General features: G+C 39.9%; 1 long non-coding RNA gene across 1 annotated transcript in view; it reads right to left on the bottom strand.

Annotated features, from left to right (window-relative positions):
- LOC116276851 (uncharacterized) overlaps positions 1-19,379 on the bottom strand; it is a 32,072-nt gene that overhangs the window by 2,397 nt on the left and 10,296 nt on the right. Inside the window, exons 4-6 of the long non-coding RNA XR_012066899.1 lie at positions 17,958-18,162; positions 13,328-13,459; positions 260-396 (exon numbers count right to left, since the gene is read on the bottom strand). This is a non-coding gene — a long non-coding RNA (uncharacterized lncRNA). The remainder of the gene's footprint in view (positions 1-259; positions 397-13,327; positions 13,460-17,957; positions 18,163-19,379) is intronic.

Genomic DNA, 19,379 nt, shown 5'->3' with positions numbered 1-19,379 from the left:
GGACACAACTGAACTAATTAATCCACAAATTAAAAAACCCAAATGAATAAATAATAAGCATATTTGGAAGACAGGCTGGTGCAGTGAAAAATTCATGCTCTGAATCCAAACTCCACCACTGCTACCTAATCTCTTCTGGCTTTAATGCCTTCTTTTGTGAAATTGGGATAATTATAGCTACTTGGTAGGGTTGTTGTGAGGGATGAGACAAATACAAAGTGCTAAATAAACAGTGACTAGATGATAAGTATTGTATTACCTCCATGGTCAAGTCTCTGTTGGAGTTTACGGCTTGTAAGCTCTACTAGCCGTGCTCAGCGAGGGAAGGGTGAGGTAGCACAGAGCGGCCAGGAAACGCCTTATCCTTGCAGAGGGAAGACCTACACAAGCAGCAGACTGTAGGCAAGGGAAAAGCAGCTTAGTTTAGGAAGAAGACTTTCTTTGATCTTCCTTAGGACCTACATATTGAAGCCACATGGTGTTAACCGACCCAAACTTGGGTCCACTAGCCTGCCACACAGCAAAGCCAGTCTACTGACACCAGGTTGTGGTGAAGCAAAGTACAGTGCTCATTCATAGGGCACCAAGCAAGGAGAAAGGGCAGCTCGTGTTCAGAAGACCAGAACTCCCTGATGGCTTTCAGGGAAGCGTTTTTAAAGGCAACATCTAGGGTGAGGGTTGTAGCTTGTGGACCTTCTTCTAACTGGTTGGTGGTGAGGTAAGACAGTGATGCTTCTGGAATCTTATTCATTAACCTTCTGGTTCCAGCTAATCTTGGGTCTATGTGCTTGAGGATGTAGTCACCATTCTCCACCTGGATGAGGGTCTTAGTTTCTGCAGAACAGCTCAAGGATATGCCTCAAATTGTTATGTCTACCCCTTGAGGAGGAACTAGGACTCTGTTTCAATGCTGAGCTTGTTCAAGCTGTCTTGCTTGACCGCTTTTCCTTTGTTTCTTCATTCCCTCACTTCTCTAATTAGTAACTGCTTGAGTCTGCTCTTTGGAACTCCGGGAAAGCCTAGGAGACTAAAGCCTTTTTCTACAAACAAGAAATGGAGATCCCCAAGAGACTTTTTTTTTACTCAGGAGGGTCCTGCAGGGTCCTGCTCTGTTTCAATCCCCCCTTTATTTTGATATTCCTTAATCCTGAGGGGAACAGAGGCAGGACAAGAAAGGGAATAAAGTTTTGGAGAGAGAAGTGAATCATAAACTTGGCAGGGGAACTTGGTTTTAGAGGGTCTCCATTTCAACGTGAGGATCATAAATCTCAAATCTCTGCATTTTCACAGTCAATAGTATAGTACGTTGTCCTGAATACCACATTTAAGTTGGAAGTGGTTATTATAGCTAAAATTTCTTTTGTCCAGAACTAAGAAAGAGCTGACGGGAGACCAGCTGCAAGACTAAAGAAGGAAAATAACGGGACTACTGAAAAACACATCTGCTATTGGCCATATTTTCATGTTTTGAAAAATATACTGGTTTGTCTTCCAGTCGCACATTAAGTTGGGCACTGTGCTCGGTGCCTCGGCAGACATGATGTCATTTCATCCTGACAACAATGTTGGGAACTTTGCATTATCCTCACTTTAACTCTGATGAAATAGGCTCAGAGAGGCTAGCAGAGCCAGGATTAGCACATGGGTGTAGCCTGCCTTTAACCACAATGTTGCACACCACATACATGTCTGTGTCCATATCACATATCACAATGATTTTACACTCTGTTCTTCAAAATCCAGTGGATAGCTGAGGGAAGGCCACAGAGAGCTGGGGATTCAAAGTGTGGAGGGAGATCAGGAGCCACTGGGGTGGAGATGGGAGTCCAGCAATGTCAGCTGTGGGACTGAAATGGGGCTGGATAAGGAGGAGACCAGCAGACAAATTATCTGAAGATGACAATCCAACATGCTATTGATTCCCAATCCTGAGGTTCCCAGTGAGACCCCAGAAACATATTTCCTATTTTCTCATTTACCTACATCTCAGAATTTTAAGGCAGGTGAATAATTTGATCTTGTACCAATTTCTGTGATATTCTATGATAACCTGGCTTTGAGATAAGCAGCTGCTGAAACTCCAGCTCCACCCACAAGCATTAGGACTGCTGCTAAGGATGTAAGGGCTCCCAGCAACTCCACCTGGTGTAGACAGAGTGACCCTTCCCACTTGTCACCCTTCGTCTTTGGGCCTGCTGATCTCTCTTTTATTCACAGTAAATCTTAACCCTTCGTTTAACATTGACAACTGTGTTTGTCCACACCCCTTTTATAGCCCACAGAGTGTCATCTGGTCGTCTTGTCTACCTCGCCCTGGAAAACAGAACTTCCTGACTGTTTTCTTGAAGACTTGGGAAAGATCTTGAATTTGCCAACTTGTGTTTCCATTTCAAGGAGGGGAGCAGAGCTCCCAGGAGCCAAATCAGCCTGTCACTGAAGCTTTGGGACATTTTCTGGACTCCCCCTTTCGCTCTCTGAGTTACCAGGTTCACTCTTGGTGTGGCAGAGGTTAAGGTGTCAATGACAATGAATTTCAGCCCAGCAGAGCGCCAGCCTCCACGGCCCGTGGTGTGACACTGTAGTCAAGCGTCTATGCCCCTGCCATTGACCGACAAGGGCGTTGGGACACATGGTGAAAAAAGTTGAAAGCAGATTATAGAATTACTTAAGCATAATTTTAAAACCTATTCTACTTTATTATAGAAGGAATCCATGTTTATTGAGCAAACATTGGAAAATGTAAGCTTGTAGATATGATTAATTGATAGCAAAGGCAGACACATCTCTTAGCTGGTTTGGGGACATCCTCCTTCCCACATCTTCTGCTACCATTAAAGGACAGATGTGACAAGAGTATCAAGAAGTCCCTCTTTCACTTTCTTCTTTCAAAACTGCATCTTAAAGAGGCGGGGGGAGACCTAGAATTTTACCAAGAGGAGCCTGGGGCCATGTCCTATTACTACAAGGAGAGGATTAAAGCTGAGAGTTTGCACAGCACTTGACATGAGATGTAGAAAAAAATCGATTATTCGTTTTAAAGAATGGCTCACAGAGACGTTTTAGAATATAAAGTCCCTACAAGCCATGCTTCTAGTGTCAAAACTGCTGCAGAGAAATGGTCAAGAGATTACCTAGTTATCTATTCAGTTAGCAAGCATATATTGAACACCTTCTATGTGCATTGCCATTAGGTAGATTCTAGATAAAAAATAAACAAACTGGTTCCTGCCTTCAGAGGATTTTTAAATAACAAAAAAGACTTTGACATTTAGGTCATTTTCTACTAAAAATAATACTGTGATGAAATCCCTGTGGTTAAATTCTTTTGCACATCTATAAATATTTCCTTGGAATATATTTTTAGAAGGGGATTTGTAAGGTGTCATTTTGATGATTTCAGAACTTATGATAAAATAACCAGACAAATCCATGAGACAGAGATAGAATTTAATGGATTGTTATTTTAAATACCTACAAGAGATGGGTGGTTCCAAAACTTAAAAAATCTATGAAAAGAAGGCCAGCTTTTGACTAAAAAGAACTTTAAATATTTTGAAAGCCAAAGAAATGCAAAAATCTAATCAAATGAGGCAGTTTCAAGAGTGGGTGTCACAAACCTAATCGGACTTGAAAATTAGGATAAAATGACTCAGATCTAAGGTCTTTGGCTAAGTGACCACCTTTTGTTTTAAATGATGAACTCTCTACTAGAGGCTAGTATGCACCTCCAGTGTTACAGACAAGGATCCAATATTATCTCAGCCTGTACCATCTGGTCCTTGTGAAGCTTTGGCAAGCTGAAAAGACAATGTAAAACTTTCATGGGGCGATAATTCCCCCAAACTGTGAAGGATGACATAATTACTTCCTTAGCGGCTAAGCAACTTTCAATTCCAAGAGTTAGAAAGTTTCTCATCGTATTAACATATTCTATGTTCAGAAATCTGTATATACTTAGCATTTTTGGTACTTCCAATGTATGGAATTTGTCTACTAGAGTTTACAAGATCAGTTTGTTTTTCAGTTCCCACTTTAAAACACATAGTACATAATGTATTTGGACTTGTGATTTAAGCTGAGGTCCTGTCAAGTTGATACACATATTAGAATAGTTAAGAGATATTTAAGTTCACTGTACTTAGTTTAATTTTATTAGATTTATGGTTTACTTGGTATCAGGGAGAATTTCATTTGTTAAATCAGACAATTAGAGTGTCAAAAAGAACACAGATGTTTTAAATTAGTAAATAGAATTTAAGATGTTCAAAGGAGTTCATTTAACTGTAAATGAGACCAAACATTAACTGATGGCCTTTAATGTGACTGAAAATATTTACTGGACCTAACAATACTCTTTGTTAACTGAATTTAGTAACTTTATAAAAAAAAACTACTGTGTAGAATTTGTAACTTTTAATTAAACAATTCTGAATAATGCTTTCTATACACAAAATCCTCCTTCAAAGATAATTTTTTAAAACTCTGACTTTTCACACAGGATTCATACAAAGCCACAGCCTAGGCTGTCTATATTTGAAGTTTCAAACTCTGGGTTCCTGATTAAGTTATCCCTACAATACACTTAAAAGCTGTTTGGCATAATAGAGTTTTAGGTAAAGAAAATACATTATTTAAAGATACATCATTTTCTTCAGCTAGGGTATAAATACATGAGACTCAAAAGAAATCTACTGATTGGAAAGTTTTCATGTTATTAGGGAGAAAAGAAAGAACTGAGATGACTGTATGAAAAAACCCCAGAAAACTAATTAAAGGTTTGTGAAGCAGGCCTCACAGGAAAAGGCTTAAAGGTCTGGAGTATTTAAACTGGAGAAAACCGAGGTGCAGTGTCTCAGCAAAGCGGGTTGACTAAATTTGGCTTATAAATACTGGCTGGAGTACTTCCACTAAACTGCCCCCTCTCCCTGCCCCACATTAAAGCAAATAGCGGTGAGCTTTTAAACTTTCAGCCGGCCTATTAAGTACAGAATTTGAGGATCTCTGAATGTAGGAAGAGATATTCTATGAATTATTTGCTAAACAGACATGTTCTTTCGGTTAGAGACAGCGCAAAGAAAGAATCAGCTTAAACTCCAGCAAGAAGATTACAGGTGGATGCTGAAAGAAGTTTTAGATCTCAGATGATGTTATACAAATAATGCATTGTATTTTTTTTTTTTTGCCTGAAAAAGGAACTTACATAGGAACCATTCCTTCTTGGTTAGTAGAGATGGCTGTAAAAAGGTGCTGAGAAAACTCACAGGGTAAAGGCGAAAGGAAAAGAAGAGAGAACATGTAGTCCTTGGGCACAGTGAAGTCCTTGGCAAAATTTTAAAACGCAAATTTGGCCGTCTAGTTCTTCCTACTTCCCCACCTCACATGCTGGATCCACACTGTCTTACTCTAAGCAATTTGTCCCCATCCCTCGGGGCTTTGTTTTTGATTAGATAAACCCTGCTCATCTGACAAGTAGTACTTAATACGGTGTTAATGGGTACCTCTTGGCTAATGGTATCTTTGCCCAAATGGCACATTTACTTTATAATCATATTCTCCTGAGTATTTATAACTTTTCTCAAAACAATGACTTTAACAGTAGATTTCTCCAGAACTTTCTTAGATCTGGGTGGGTAAGGCAGATTTGGTGGGCTCTAACTATTCCATGTATAGTCATTCATTCAACAAATAATTACTAAGCACTTCCTAAGTTCTGTGTAGTTCAGAAAGTGATAAGTGCAAACTAGAAAAGTAAGGCAAGACGGTGAGGTAGAAAGTGCTGATAATGGTGGGGACTTGGCTGGAGACAATTTTCAGTTTTAGATGGGAAGGTCTTATTGAGATGATGTTCATGTACAGACTTGAGGGTGGTAAGGGAGCAGGCCAAGGGGATATCTAGGGGAAAAGCATCGCAAATATACAACTGCAAGTGCAAAGGTCCTGAGGCAGGAGCTTCTTGAGTGTGCTTAAAGAACAGCAAGGAAGGACATGTAACTGTAACAGAGTGAGCAAAGGAGAGATCAGCAGGAGATGAGATCAGAGAAGTAACAGGGTGCCAATTTTGAATGGCTTTATAAGCTGATTTGCCACTGATAGAGAACAAGAATGTGGGAGGAGCTGACCCGAGAAAGAAATTATCAAGAACCCTACATGGGTATGTTATGGAAATGTAAAGGAATTAGTTTATCTATGAGTCTAGAACTTGAGAGGTTCAGGTTGGGGCTATAAGTTTGGGACATATACTTAGTCCCCATTTTGTTTTTGTTTTTCTTTTTTAATTGAACTATAGTTGGTTTACAATATTGTGTTTGTTTGAGGTGTATAATGTGCAAAGTGATTCAGTTATAAACATGTATTTTTTCTTTTTCAAATTCTTTTCCATTATAGGTTATTATAAGATATTGAATATAGTTCTCTATGTTCTACAGTAAATCCCTGTTGCTTATCTACTTTATATATAATGATGTCTACCTGTTAATCCCATATTCCTAATTTATCCCTCCCCTCCTTTCTCTTGAAGACATTTTTTTAAAAATCCTGCAGAAGAGAGTGTAAAGATAACTTTCAAAAAATCACTTAGGGACACCTGCAATTATAAAAAAAAGACCATGCAAAGAACTTCCAAGGTGATCTTGGTATCATACGAAAATACTAAGTGTACAATCTTCCCCCACTTTGTCATGTATAAGAAACTACTGTAATGCTTTACATCATTGAAACAAGTCAACAGTCCTGCTAGCTATTTATATTAATATTGCAGACTGGTGATAAAAATCTAGGCTTCTAAAGGAAAGAGAACTTTCCTAACACGGCACTGCTTACCCAATGGTCATTAGATTACATATTAATGGATGTCCATGTGTTTCTTTAACAACTATTATTTTAAGGATTTAACATGCACTAAGAAGTGTACTAGCCACTGGAAATCTGTTGGTGGTGAACAAAACACCATCTGTGCCTTGAAAAAGATTAATGTATGGTGAGACTGAAGAATAGAGGATGTCGAATTTTAGAGTAAGAATAAGCTCAAAGCACTAAGAGAACAAGAATACCATGATTTCCCCCAGTTCTGCCATAGCTCATTGAAGATTTAATTTATTGGAGGTCTAGCTTCTGATACCACAATTCTACTTTACAAGTAGCAGACAGTTGCAAACGTAGCTTTGAAATGGAATGGCTCATTAGTATCATTAAAGCATCCTTTTTCCTTTCTACAGCCAGAAGTGTGAATAGGAATGTCTGATTCCAACCCAAGCTTGGCCAGTCACAAAAAGAAGAGGTATTACAGTCATTTGGTAAGTCAAGGCCGGATCGCAGTTTTAATGAGTAAATTATCTCTCTGCAGATCTCTTTGTAAAGGTGCGAGAGTATAAATGTCTTGGCTAAAGGACACCAGCCCTATTTTCCTCTAGGAAAGTCAGATCTCATCAAAGCATTTTGACTTTCTTCCTGGAGTACTGACATTCAGTGGCTCCTGGAAGCAAAATCTCCAACTGGACACAGTTCCTGTGTGTGATAAGCTCTTAAGCCATTTCACAGTGGTTATTTTTCACCTGAGTCTCAAGGTAAATGATCAGCCTCCCTCAACACTTACTGAGCGCTTACAGGTCTGGGTTCTCTAGGGTGAGGAATCCGGTAAGATTCACCTCGTACCCTCACACCTTTCTTTCTGAACTCTGTGAATTGTCTATGATCAGTTTTCAACCACAGAGGCTTCTGTGGTCTTTGTTCATGGAGTTTTACCATGTGATGCTCACTAAGGCAAGAGAAAAGCAGTAATTAAAATTCAGCAATACCCTCAGCCACCTAGAAATGGTCCATACTTAGTGGCAAGCAATCTTACTCAAAATTCCTTGCTTAGTCACTAGCAAGTAACTTCAGAAAACATCCCTGAAAAGGCTGACAGTTTCTACTTTTGAAAACATTAAGTAATTCAATAAGGTTGAATTAGGGGCAAATTTTTGAAGAAAACATTCATGGTTTTAAAATTTTTCCTGTTTCTTTTTTTAATTTAGAAGTATACTTTCCATTTTAATGGGAAAGAATTATTACAGTATTTGCCTAAAATTTTAAAAGCTTCTTTTAAAGCTAGGCTTATACTGTGAGTAATCATTTATCTTGCATATTTTCCAATGAAAAATACCACAGTAACATTCAAATTCCCATCCTTCTTGCTGCCTCCTTCCAGACATCACTGAGTGCTTATACAGATTTGCATTTTTCAGTGAATTTGAGATTTGTAGAGCAGGACATAAGCTCAAAATTTTGTTGAGAAAGATAAAGCACACACTAATCAGGTCAAGTAGTGAAGGTCTTGGGTCTTCGGGCTTGGTAAATGAGGTCTATTGTATGTCTTTCTTTACACGTCTCTCTGATTAGGCTGTCAGTTACTGTAGATCAAGAATCAAAATCATTAACTATGTGCACAAGCCCGACACATAATGGAAGCTCAATAAATAATTCTTGAACTGGACTCTCAAATAGGCCCTAAAGCAGTTAGACTATGGATAAGTAAGAATAGAAATGAAAATTAAAAATAAATGTGTAAGTCTGGTCATGTATTTCTTTAAGATGTTGATATGCCCAGCACTATATATAGGATGGCTAGGGCCCTGGTAGGTAGGAGGTAATGCAGACCTGCAGGGCAGTAATGCATTTTATGAGCAAACGGGTCTGAAAGGAGATTTATTTATTCTTTTTGCTGTTTTTTTTCTTGGTGGTTGTTATTTCTAGTATCTGCAATTAAATGAGCTGAACTGCTGCATCCAACAATTTTCAGTGCTTATTGTCTATTTAAAGCCATATATAGCAAGATTCTCAGAGCAGTGGAGTCTTACAATGGCTTCATTTCTTTCCTCGCAACAGCTGTACATCCGTGGGGGTGGGGGTGGAGCTTTTGCACATCATTACTTATCTACTTAATGGGGGGAACTTCTAAGAAAAAAAAAATCACTGCAAGACTGAATGTTGCCTGCTGTGACAAACTAAAAAGGTGGAAACAAAAATGAATCAGTTTCAGCAACTTATCTCTTTTACCTCACTTTCCAACACTGGATCTATCTGCAAAATGTAAAAGGTTTAACTTAAAAGTTGTCTTTCCCTAAAAATATATAATGGGAGAACAAAGTATAATAAAGCCACATAATTAATGCAAAGCCAATTCAATATTTTTAATAAATCAAGATTATTCAGAAAAAAAAATTAATGCAAAGCCCTTTTGTTTGTACCAGGTCTCCAGGGTCCACATTCAATGAACTAGCATGCCTTCCTCAGAAAAGGTTGGGCTCATTCTATCTTCTTTGCCCAGAGGACAATCCTGGGTGTGAGGAGGAGAAGCCTTTCTAAAACAGCTCCTTTACAGTTGTCTTCCTTTCATTACGTGGTTAAATCTGTAACTATTGAGTGCCTGCTAAGTATCCCTGCACTAGAGGATACAAGATGAAAAAAGCTAGGTCCTTCTCCTTGGAGCAATGGAAGAGTTACTGTGAGATGGACCCAGGATGTCTTTTCATCTGGACCTGGGAGTTAGAGGTGGAGCAGGTGTTGGAGGGGAGGCAGGGAAGAGGAGAGAGAGTTGGAAGTAAGTTCTTTCATTTCAGGCAGGGTGCCACCCCAGGAAAAAAGACCTAAGGCGTGGAAGTTCCTTTCTGGGAAGTGGGAAGGCACATGGAAGGGACAGAGAGCAGAGAAGTCAACAGCACTTGGATTCCTCAAGGAGGAATGTGGGCTCTTCTGTTAGATTTTAGATGGCTGCTTCTCAAACTGCTGTGTGTCCTCACCCCGAGGCATCTGAGGCTTTAGGATAAACATAGTGCTGGCTCCCTAGAATACCAATTTAACATGAAGATTTGGGGAGGGAAAACCACCATTTTTACATAAAGAGAAACATGTACCTATGGTAAAGTAGAAAGCAAAATTTTCTGTTTGGCACCATTGCTTAGGGCTTTGCCCTGAAGTCTCAGATTTCCTCTCCCTCTGTCTCTGCAGCCATTACCTGTCCTTTGGTGATACCTGGGAAGTCCTGGGAAGTCACTGCTGAGCTGGCATAGAGCCAGGACCTGGGATGGTCACTCATCAAGTCTTCATCAAGAGGCTAGTACCTTCAGATTGGCTCCCCTCTCCCCCAAAGAAAAACCACCTGTCAGTGTTAGGTTCATTACATCCTTCCTCCGTTCTCAGGTCTGTATTCGAGTAGGTGCTCAAAGTTTAAGTAAAAGGATAATAATTATAGCACCGTTTATTAAGACTCCTCTGTGCCGTGCACTCTACAGACATTATGACATTTTATCCTTACCCTCCTGCTAGGAATTGTGTTTTGTTTTGCTGATGAGAAAACTGAGACCTAAGGTCACAGAATTTGGAATGATGGGGTCAGAATTTGAAGTCAGGTTTATCTGACCCCAAAGCCCATTTTCTAAGTCCTTTCCTTTATGCAACTTGGCTTGAGGAAAAAAAAAAAATTCAGACTTAGTGAACCATTTCTGGGGTCAATGAGTCCTGATGCTCCAAACATCATCCTTGTACACAGTGTCCTAAATCCACAGGGACAAAGCCATGCCTACAGGTATACTAAGCCTGGCCACTGTGCACTCTTGGAATCTCCACCCTGCTTGCCACACCTCTTTCAAAGCCACAGGACTCAAAACAAACATTGGACAGGGGTGGTGAAATGCAGAGGCCTCAAGCCCTGGTGGAGCCCGACTTGGCCCCAGCTTCCCCACATAAGGAGTGCATTTTGTGCATTAGCCTTACACTTGGTATCTGTGAGCTAAAACCCAAATAAAAGAGCTAATGCAATCTCAGTGGATGCCCCTCGGCTTCTAAGACCACTGCCTCTCCATGTAAGAGATGGGCGGGGTTTGCTTGCAAATGTATGTAAATTGGCACCTGATTTTCCTGGGTGATCAGTGTTTTTCTTACACCTTATTGTGGAAAGCTTTTTACCTGTCAAAGCATTAATTCACTAGAAACTTGCAGATTGGTTTACAAAAACTTGCAAATCACTCTACAAAACAGACATTTTCAGAATATTTACCTGCTTTTAGATATTTGGATGTAAAAGGTTTAATAGCTGAAGGGCAGGAAACGTATTAAATATGTGGTAGAGGCCAAGTTATGGGAATTTAGTCTGCCTGAAAAGTCACGTGTGAAGTTCATTAAATGTCACTTCTGATTTAGTCTACTAGAGGCCCTACGAAGTGACATTGTTAACAAGCAAACAGAAAATTCTGAAGCAGATCACATTTTTTGAGGAATGCTGTTCTGGAATACTATGTACATAACCATTTTGCTTGCTTTCTAATTTTTCCAGTTTTGAGGATGTGTTATTTTGTAGTCAGAACCATACATCTAGATTTAACAAAAAGAAAACAATTCCAGCTGCTGCCTTAGGCTATCGTAAATACTTTTCAACATTCCCCATATATCCCATGATTTCTAACTGAATTTGAGTCACTAAGAGACGGGCAAATGGTAGGTGCATCAGTACTGTGAACCAAGGATGATGATGAAACCATTAAATCCTCATTTATTAGGAATTAAAAGGCAACGCTGTATCAATAGTGCCATCAAGAGCTGGGAGCAGAACTCCTATGGAGCAGAACCAGCAAGGGCAGGCGCGTCTGCTGTGTCAGCCAGGACCAGTCACATCAATCAAAATGGGCAAAGCTGTTCATCAAGCCTGTGCACCTCCCACTCTCTCCAGGCACCTTCAGGACTCCTGGCCTTTCGGGGCTGTGGTTCCCAGGCTAAGAAATCCTGGACTAGCCTGTTGTAGTACTTCTGGAAAATATCTCATCATCCAGGTATTTGCTATCTTCCCAAGATAAGAAACTCTTTCCTGAAGGGAACTGGACCAGTTTCAGGGACTCCGTGGAGAGAGACTCATTAGCTGTACAGAAGTTCCCAGAGGTATGAGCTGGGCAAAAGGATGCCCTATTGGATGAGTACCTTGAACTCTAGGCAACATACTCTATTAGGATTTCAGGTACATAATCTTGCTTAACTTCATCCAAACCTTGCAATTACCCTACATTTTTAGAGATAAGGCACAGAGAGGTTAAGCAATTCTTCCAAATTCACTCAGCTGGGAGGTGGTAAATCCCAGTTTCAAATGAATGTCTGACTTTCAAGCCTGGAGTACCTCCCATCCAGGAGGGTCACAGGAGAGACCCTGAGTAAGACCTCAAAAGGTATGAAAGATAATCTGAGGATGTTCTAATGTCTAAGGCCAGTGAAGCCCTGGAGGAGGCAAACGGGAGACCACGGAGAAATTAGGGAAAGCTGATGTGTGCTGTGAGGTAAGTAGGTTTACTTTTGGACACCAGGAAGCATATTTTAAAGGAAGATTGCATCCGTAACAGCTAGGATAGAAAATACATTGAGGGAAGGAAGAAGCGTTTATGCAACTGGTTTCTAAATAGAACTATGTAATCAACACCAGCAGCTTAATTAAGAAGAGATGATGATAAAGGGGCATAGTGCTTGAATAGTGCTTTTCAATTAAGAGCAGCACTATTCAAGATCAGCTTAACCGATACACCTTCGACAATACTGAAAACCATCAGATAACCACGATGCTATCTTATTTAGAGAGAGAGTAATGCACTAGGGGAGATCTGTTCCACATTGTTTCGGCTCCAAACGTAAGTCTATAAATTTTTTGGTCAGATAAGCAATGAAGAGACATTAAAGACAGGTCATAAAAGGCCTTCTTTCCTTAACCCAGCCATCTGTTACTGCCTCCCCCGCCCCCAGTTTCTCTCTACTGCACCGCCCTGTTTGGTTTCCTTCAGAGCACTTTGTACTACCTGAAATTATCTTAATTCACACATTACTTTGGTTTTATCTACATCCTCTATAGAACATCACCTCCACCAGAGATGCCTGGTTCATCACTGTTTACCCCGTGCCTACAGCTGTGCCTGCACCTTATAGGAGCTTGCTGTAAATTCTGCTCAAGCAATGAATAAATATAAAGTCAAAGCACTGGCTTTAGAGATTTAAAAAAACATATACACCTGGCTAAGTTTATGTTTTGAATCTAATAGTGGAAGAATAATAGCTGTATGTAAAAATGTGACCTCATTATTTGGATTTTTCGTTACTATCCTGTATTTTTAAAAGCATACACTAAAAAAATGTATTGCTATGTATAAACTACAAATATGTATTACATGAAAAAGCCAATATTTATCGTGTGCTTACTATGTGCCAGGCACATACTATTAACTCAATTAATTCCACAACTACACCACAAATAGGGCAGTATTCTTCCCTTTTAAATTTTATAGATGATAAAACTGAAGCACAGGGAGGAAAGGTAACTCACCAAAGCTTTCAAGCAGACACGTGGTGGGATAGAGATTCAAATCCAAGCCATCCAAGTCCAGAGTCTACAGTTTTGGTCGTTATATTTCACTGGCTTTCTATTAGATGGCAATGTCATATATGGTCACAGAACCTTTTTGTACACAAACATAGTAGGAATCATTACATACTTAGGAAAAAAAAAGCTTTTCTAATTCTATGATGGTCTGACATATGGTGCAAACGCTGGTCTAAAGAACAGACATGGCCCCACAGATTGTGTAATTGCCAAAGGGGGGGAAACCAGTAGCTAAATAGGGAGAAATAAGACTGCACCTTGATTAATTTACCAAAATTAAATCGCCAGTGAGGGATGGACATCTTGTGTCCATCATGGATGGAATACCTTGACAAGGACACAGTATCTCTTATGTAAGGATGCATAACCTGAATCTAATCACAAGGGAACATCAAACAGGCCCAAGCAGAGGAATATTCCATAAAACAAACTTCTGTAAAGCAAAAATGCCAACATCATGAAAAACAAAGGCAGGCCGAGGACCTATTTCAGATTAAAAGAGAATGGAGAGAAATAACAATTAAAGGCAGTGCCATGACCCCATACCGAATTCTGCACTAAAGAGAGAAAATGCTACAGGGTTCATTATTGAATAAACTGACAAAATTCCAGCACAGATTAAAGTATTCTAGCAAGATTGAATTTCCTCCACTAGGTAACTGTACTGTGATTATATAAAGAATATTCTCATTCTTAGGAAATACATACTGAAGTGTAAAGGGATAACGGGGAATGATGCATGACACTCACCCTTAAATGGTTCAAAAAATAATACAGTGATAAAATAGCAAATTTTAAAAAATTGGGTGAATCTATATAAAGTGTATATTGAAGTTCGCTGTATTCTTGAAACATTTTGGTAAATCTGAAATTATTTCAACATAAAAGTTTAAATTCAAACAGGAGAAAATGCCTCAAAAAGCCACTGAGTTTATTATCTGATATACTGTAACTGATTTATACATAGACTGTATTTCAAGAAAGATTTGATTCAATACCCTGAGCAAATGAGAACACAGAGATAGTTACTTTACAGGTTTGAGCTGTTGGATTTGTCATCATGATTCAGTCATAGGAATCACAATATTGTCCTTTATCACAGTTTGTGGTAGCAAGAGTTTGTTCCTTTTTAAATTGTTACTCCAATGCTTATAACTTCCCAGATTTGACAGAGTTCTTTTTAAAAAATAGCTATTTTGATCATGGGGTAATTTCAGAAAAGTGTCCAGGAGCTCCCCTAGAATTTTTTTTTTGATTGGGGGGTGGTAATCAGGTTTATTTATTTTTAGAGGAGGTACTGGGGATTGAACCCAGGACCTGATGCACAGGACTTCGTGCATGCTAAGTTTGAAGACAGCCACTTATTTTTACATGATAGTGATCATTATCAATACATTGAAATTAATATATAAATTAATAAGCTAATAAATAAAAGAACTTTAAAATCTTCCCCTATACATAGTCACAAAGGGGGGAAAACAATCTAGTACCCAAGTCATAGAGATCCATGTTTTCAATTGTCTGCAAGTTTGTTTACGACAACGATGCTAGCCAACTAAACCCAGCTGTTGAATGGCAAATCTACCGAAGCGCCATACGATTCAACTCAGTCCTCAAAGTCCATAAGGTAAAATTTGATTCCACTATAATTTATAGACCTAAAATTACCTAATTACTTCTTCCAGAGCCTTGAAGATCAAATACAGCGTTACTATGGCTTATTACTGATGCTGATAGAGAAAAGAAAGAAACCAGAAACTAGAAAAACAAGATTACTTTCTAACTGTCAAGGATGGATGATATTCGTGATACGTAAGAGTAACTCAAGAGAGTGCTGGCCAGAGTGAGTAAACAGTTTTGGGGGAAATTTTATAAAACAAACCCTAGTCAAGGTGTTTAAAGTGTAATTTGAGGAACGCATGAATGGAGTACTAATTATAACTAAGAAACTAAGAAAACTAACTATAACTAAGAAACAAAATATAAACAACTGTGTATATACAGTGATTGAAACAAGGCTTTATCTACAAAAACAGGTGAAGCCTCGGAAAGGGGAGTCCAAGAGCAATAACACGGCACCCTAGTTAGGAGAGACGTGGTGCTCTCTGTGAGGGACAGGGGTGGCTCTCAGCCTCACTGGGCCTGGATGACATACCGCCTCGAGACTGGCTTCCTTCCCTTGGTGTATTTCTTTTCCCCACGAAGCCACCATCTGCATTTGGCTGCTCAAAGGGAGAGAATGCACTGAGAAATGAACTGGAGATTCTGCTGCATTTGTCTGCTACATTTCTCACTGAAGTGAAGAATTTGTAGCTCTGTTTAAGGCAGCAATCTCTTGCCAGTTTAGCTAGTGATACCAGACTCCTTGTTCCCATGGTGCCATGCTGACTCTTCAAAACAGGAGAGTAGATTCTGGAAAGCAGTGAGCACTCCACAGTGCTGCTGGATTATAGGAGTGCACCCAGCAAAGGCTCCCTAAATGACAGTTCTCGCCGGTAATCCTCAAACTGCAATCACTGGGAGATGTATCGTTCTGCTAATTATCCATAATTAAAGTTACAGCCCTAGCTCCACCTCCTATTGGTTTTAATGTTACTTCAAAATGCAGACCTGCAGCAACTAAAGCGTTAACATCAACAACACGCTGAGAGGCAGTCCTAAGGCCCTTCTCCTCTGCCTTCCGGAAGCTGCTCAACTGAACTAAAGCCGGACAGCAACCTAAGGGGTCTGGGGTGAGGGGTGGGGAGTTGAGAACAGGCTCCGCTCAGACTAAGCACTGATTTTCCAGGTTGCAGGTCAAAGGAACTTAGACGTGCTCAGAAGACTATCAGGCTGCCTTGAATAAGCAAGGCAGACAGACTGAGGGAGCCTGTACTCCCCTCTGCCCACCCACTGGAAGGAAGATCTTTCACGACTGCCTGAAACCTTCACTCTGAGAGTGCTCTGCCAGCCATTCATTTCCCCAGTCTCTCTGCCTTCACAACCCTACAGTTTGCTCTTTAAACCGCACTGCCCTTCAGAGAGGTGAGGTTAGCTCATGACAGAATAACACAAATGCAATCCAACTAACACCAATTGAATGTCTACTACATTCCAGGCACCGTAGCTCACATAATCATCTCTTGTAACCCACACAAGCCTGAAGTTAGTTAGTTGTTATAGCATATGTACATGTATGTGATATATATATTTAAATTCATTTTCATATACTTAAATATATTTGTGTGTATATATTTAAATTCAGACGTGGAAACTGAGGCTGATGAAGGTTGAATAACCCAGGTCAAAACGCACACTGCCGGTAGGTAGAGTGGGATTCAAATTCACATTTGTTTGTGTTCTTCCCCACTGCACACACTTGAAGGGCACACTTGGGCAAATCTCTAGCCAACTAGTGCCCGTTCTACCTTGGACCCTGGCCATTTCCTGAAGAGCTTGCCTACGGGTGCAGAAGCCCCCCCCTGGGATTTCAGGGATGACACAGCTTTTCTTGCCCACAGAGATGGGCATTTGTTGTTATTAATACTATTATTATTTTGCCTGAATATTCAAGTAGGACAAACATAATGTTGCATAAACCGCTCTCTTTAAATGTTGACTTTCACATTGATTTTTACCTTCTTAGTGCTTTTTGCTTTTGTAGGCGGGAGGTAATTAGGTTTATTTACCTTTTCCAAAAATAATTTCAAGATAAAATTTATTGTGGGTAATTTGGAAAGCAGAGTAAAGTGGAAAGGAGGAGGTGGGAACTATTACTCGCCCTATCAAATCTAAAGTAATTTGTTTGCATTTCGTTTGTCTTGCATCTTTTCGTTTGTGCATTCCGAGGATTGAAAACAAATATTCTATATAAAACCTGCAACCTAATTTTTTCACTTAAAATTTGTAGCAAAAATTTTTGTGCATTGTTGGCTTATTTACTTCTTAATGGAGGCACTGGGGATTGAACCCAGGACCTTGTGCATGCTAGGTACACACCCTACCACTGAGCTATGCCCTCCCCACCATTCTTAGTGCATTAGATACTTAATGTCATATTCTTCTAAACACTCGTGGCACATATAGCCGATTTACATTCTTTCAAATGTTCACAATTCTGAATGCCACTTATGCCTTTAAAATTTTGGATCTACTTCAGGGAAAAGTACTTTACTGACAAAAGACAGTGTCCCAGAACAGCACACAAAATTCTTGCTGAAGAACTCCAAAGTCCAGGAGAACACAGACTACATTTTGTACCCTATAAAGGATCTGGAACAAGTTGGTGTTCATTAAATACTAAAGAATAAACCAACTGAACTTAGATTACCATCCAACATTTCAGACTAATTTTATAACTTAATGGAATGGATATCATTTTCATAGCAGTAGAAAGAAAGAACTGTTCCTTGTACTTTGCATTTATAAGATATTAGAGCCCTCCCCACCCCCAGTGATATATTTAAACCTTTAATGGTATTGGCATTGTTACCCTCATTTTTGAGTAAGAAAAGGAAACCAGAGAGACAGTGATTTTCCCGAGGTAATACAAAGACTGCAGATCAATTAATAGCTTCTGGTTTCGTCAACTTACGCTTTAGTTCTTATGTCCCGATCCTTTGTCTCAAAGAGAAATGTTTTTTCACTCATGCTTCACATCATCACTGAAGACATGAAGATATGCAAGCCCCTGGCCCAAGGCAGCATAAGAAAGTATTCTGCGTTAGCAGTGGTCAAACCAGACGATTTCTGAGGTTCCTTACAAATTTGACATTACTTCCGGAGGAGAGCATTTAATACTGAAACCAAACAAATATAGAATACAGATTAGTATCTTTTCAAAGTGTCACCTGTTTGTTACAAAACATACGAATGATATAAAATTATGGAAAACACAAAAATTTTTGGCGTCTGCTGCCATACTTTGAATGATTTCCCCAGTGATTAGTCAGAGCCAGTTTCTCTCCCTATTAGAAGGGCAATTCCTTTTCCCTCACCCTGGACATTGCTTCTAGACAGGAACTGCCATGTTCTTATGTGACTCCACATCCCTGGCCACAAGCAGAGGGCATGTGTACCGTACCTACACTCATGGCCACTGTAACTGGCGTGGGAATGGGAATGTAACCCAAGCCAGACCAATCAGAACCCCTCCTTGAGATTTTTGCTAACCCAAGATGGGGAGAAGACCTTTCTTCTCTGAAACTGAGAATATGTGGGCCTAGAATTGGCCAACAGTGACCATGTCCCCACTGGATGACAAAAGCAAGTCCATACTTAAGGAGGAACGCAGCTGAGATCCAGAAAGAAAAACAGCAGAGAGTTTTGATGGCATTTAGATCCTTGCTTCCTGGGTATTCCTCAGGCCAGCTTTACCTATACATTTGGAAACATTGAAACCCCCATACATTTGGATCCAGTAAACTCTCTCTTTGGTTGTGCTAGCTCAAATAGTTTCTATCATTCACATCCAAAAAAAGTCTGAGTTGTACAATTAATGTATAAGATTGAAAACAGAATCCTCCCAAAGTTCTCAAGAGGTATTAGTCAGGGTTTATGGATGTAAGTGACAGAAACCCAACTTGATCCATCTTAAACAAACACGGGGATTTATTTGCTCCCATAACCAAGCTTCCGGAGGGGCAAGTGTGTGAGCTGGCCCGGAGGACTCTGGGAGCCAAGACTTGTGACCAGCTCTGTCCCATTTTCACTCTTCTCTGCTTGTTAACTCCATTCTTTCCCACTGAATCTTTTCCACCGGGAATGAAACTGGCCACTGGCAGCTCAAGAATCATTTTGTGACTGGAGAGGGAAGAGGCCTTTCTCTTAAAAGAAGCCGGTTAGAAAAACCCTCAGCAAGCACTCTGATTAGTCTGGCTTGAGTCACAGCCTAATCTCTGAACTAATCACTGTGGCCAGGGGCTCTAGGGTAGCAAACTGAGCAATTCCTAGAGCCAGAGAGATAGAATTGAAGAGAAAATGGCAGCTTTCATTTGGAACAACTGACAAGAATAAG

This window comes from Vicugna pacos, chromosome 34 (genome assembly GCF_048564905.1).
Source record: "Vicugna pacos chromosome 34, VicPac4, whole genome shotgun sequence".
In the NCBI taxonomy this organism is placed as follows: Eukaryota; Metazoa; Chordata; class Mammalia; order Artiodactyla; family Camelidae; genus Vicugna; species Vicugna pacos.
The sequence above is the reverse complement of the archived record's forward strand: the minus strand, read 5'-3'. Positions and strand labels throughout refer to the sequence as shown.